Here is a 3,670-nt window from a genome sequence, read left to right on the forward strand (position 1 = left end):
CACTCCACCGGTTTCAGTTCCGTTTGGGACTTGTTGGGAGTCGCGACTGTACCGGGAGAAGACGAATTTCCGGGAGACGGACTGCCCTTCCCTACATTTCCGTTTCCCGGTGAGCCGACCTGCTGTTGCTGTTGCTGCTGCTGCTGCGCCTGCTGCTGCGCTTGCTGCTGTTGTTGCTGCAAGCAAGAAATAAATTCATTTTTAAATACATCAAGATTTAAGAAAATATTAAAATATTTGTAATTACAGAGTCTCAAATACCTATCTTAAAATATTAAGAAATATATTATTATTTTGATGCATTTAAAGTGAACGTTTTTTTTTAAGATATAAGAATTAAAATTGCAATTATTTAATATTAAATAATAAACGATTTATATAAAGGGACGCAGCAACAGATGTCGCATATAATTGCTGATGTACTCAATCCTGTATTTCTACAAGAGAGAGAAGAGCGTTTATAAAATATTCGCAACGTAACGACCTCATTATTTCCGACGGTGGCACATAACGAGTAAAGACCAGAATAAGCGTAAGACCAAGAATAATTGAACAAAGGGAGAATTTCCTTTATGGTAGCTTCTTCCTTTATGGCGCGCCCTACATCTGGCTTAATGCCCCTCTTCTTCCGAAGTCGCGGAAGATTTTTAACGGTAACGCACGAAGCTTTCCGCCTTCCGGTGTTTCTCCGTTTCGTTCTTCGTCGAGGACCACTTCGTATTTCGCGAGGGGCGAGGGGGAGGGGGAAAGAACAAAATTCCATCTGAGGGGAGGGGGAAGACGAGCTATAGCGTAGCACGCGTAACACTAATACGACTATGTAGCACGCGAAAGTTGCCGTTCTCTGCCCGCCGGTTAAGCCCTCTTGAGGGCCGAGAGAACCGTTTCTCTTCCACCTCCTTCGGAGCCTTGTATAAACTCCGCAACTTCGTAAGCGCGTAAGAGGGAATAGAGATGGGAGAATTGCTAACTACAGATCGGAGAACGTTGCACGCCCGCTGCACAATTTGCATCGCTTCCAGGCGATACGACGATCGTCCGGGGACGCGAGATACGGCGCGCGCGAAGCCCTGACTTCTGTATTATAACATATTATAACTTCGCTTTTGTGTTTTAGAGCTAGATCTTAAGGCTCTTCTCTAAAGCGCTGTGCATGGCGTTCTAGATTTTACAGCAATACGTGTTGATTTCTATAGCATAACTATGAGACGCGCGCTTCTCAATAGTCTTGCTTTCAAAATTATGAATAGTCGACTTTTTTCAGCTATAAGTTTTCACTTACAAAAATGCAGGTATTAGGTTTTATTTTATTATTTAAATTTTATTTTAAGAACACATTAAATAAAATATTCTAGAATAAGATTCATATTTTGCAAGATGCACGAGTAAATTCACATTTTGGCATAAGCTTTTTTTTTTTATAATTTTTCATCATATTACACTGCATTTTCTATTTTACACTATCGTTAATAACAGAAAAAAATTATTAAAAAATTAAAAATTCTATAGCCTATATTGAGACTTATGAACACGATATTCGTAATATTCGTGATATATTTGTCACGAATATCAAATTGACTTTCAAGATCCATCCATTGAACCATATGTCTTAAAACTGGTTTTTAGTTCAGTCCCTCGGTAGAGACGCAACTATAAATACCGGTCTTAGAGACGCGGGATTGCATCGCATGTACATATTCTCTTTCTCGCCTTCGTACCGCTCGCTAGGATAGCGTGTGCTCCCTTCACGAGGGCTTACTTCCTCTACGCCTCCTTTTGCGGCGTGCAAAACTCCTGTCGTATAAGTTCGAGAATTGCTGCGAGAAGAGCGAAGTTGCGCTTCCTCTTCCATCAAGCCTCCCGGAAGAGTCGGGAATTCTAAGCTTAGTCGTAAGTACATATTCGATGCTGCCGCGAGGCATGTCTGGATAAGAGCTTTGGAAATTTAATAACTGTAAGTAGATCCAATACTCGATATCTCCTGCGGAAGGAACTTAAGGGGTCGCGCGTTTAAAGCGCGGAAGCAATACAGCTAATATTTAGAATAAATTACGCTTTGCATAATATGGATAATGTGTGTTGCGATCCTTGTCTTATACTATTTTACATTAAAATCACATACATCGACATACATTTGGTTGGCCAATCTGCCGTTTTCAAGACGTTCGCTCGCGTTCAAATCCATTTTTCTCCTTTTGATCTGCAAATGAAGTCGCACACGTGCATCGTACGTGAGAGGCATTCGGCAGTACGAAAGAACAAGATGCTACATATAGGTACGTGCGCGCGACTAGTCTTCATATCTGACCCTTCTCCATTTCTCACCCTTCTTTGCTCAATAACAGCGAAACGTTATTCAGTCTTAACTACCTCTTCTTGCTGAAAGCGATTTACCATCGCATTTGCTTCCTAGAGAAAATCTAACTTGAAACTATTGATGCTATTAAAAATTTAGAGACGAGTTTTACCAACTCGCACATTTGAATTATAATTTGAGAACTCCGCGCAATCGATATACTACTTTTTTGTTTATAGAAATGCAATCTTTATACAGATATTTTTATGCGAAATCTTTTATAAAAAGCTCCGGAAAGTTTTCATACAGAATTATAAAATACTGTATAGAGGAGAAGCCTTTCATATCTTTTATAAATCTTTGTAGCAAATATCGCGAGCTTAATATATATCGCTCAGCAGCCTTTTATCACTTAGAGAAAAAGGAACGTATTTCCGGTCAATGAACAAACGTATTTCGCGAAAGAAAGGATCGCAAAGGCAGAGAGGAGCGTGAAAGAATAACAGTGGATGTCTTCATAGAGGTGGATCACCCATAGCGCGAACCGCGTAATTACATGAAAAAGAAATACAAGGCGTCGCGATGGTAATCGAAGGACGTTCTGCGGTCGTGACTTTTCATTGGTCGCATTTTTCACGTGATATTGTTGATGGATACGCGTGCATTCCGTTGTCCGGTCGAGGAAAAAACGTCGAATTGCGAAAAAGCTTTTGACTGCACACGCAAATGGGTACAGCTTCACGGATGAGAGTACCGGATGATCGACGTTGCAATGCGATTGCCTTGGGGGAAATACGATCGATTGACATATTAGTTGTTTAACAGCTTTGATAGATTCTACACGTCGTTCATATCTGAGAAATTTTGCAAAAGTAAATTCCGTTGCGTTATTAAATTCTCTATCGTCTGTGCGTTTCTTTCAGTGCAGCAGCGTAATATAAATGCTAAAGCATAGTTCTTACAGCATAATATATCACATTGGGCTGGATTCCAAGTGCTAAGGATTAATCCTTAACATTATCGAGCTTAATGTATTAAGCTTCAAACGTTCTCTCTAGCGAGTTTAAGGGATGCAAAGAGATACAAATGCGTAATCATTGACGTTTGCCAGCACCTCGCTCGTATTTGATTTTTTTTTTCCTTCGTTTATCATAACTTTACGTTAAAGTACTTAATTAAGGTTCGATGGTAATCGCGGCTCGTTCGTGGTACCGATGTGCAGCCTCCGCGAACGAGTTTAACTTAAAGTAGGCTCTTCCATGGAAGGCAGCTCCGACAAAATTGGTTTAATTCGCGCGTCGACGAGCGCGATTATACTCTCCTCGAACCAGCTGGTATTTCGCCTCGTTCAAAGTATGCCGTTGATAGATCGCG

This window comes from Wasmannia auropunctata, unplaced genomic scaffold (genome assembly GCF_000956235.1).
Source record: "Wasmannia auropunctata unplaced genomic scaffold, wasmannia.A_1.0 LD335999.1, whole genome shotgun sequence".
NCBI lineage: Eukaryota > Metazoa > Arthropoda > Insecta > Hymenoptera > Formicidae > Wasmannia > Wasmannia auropunctata.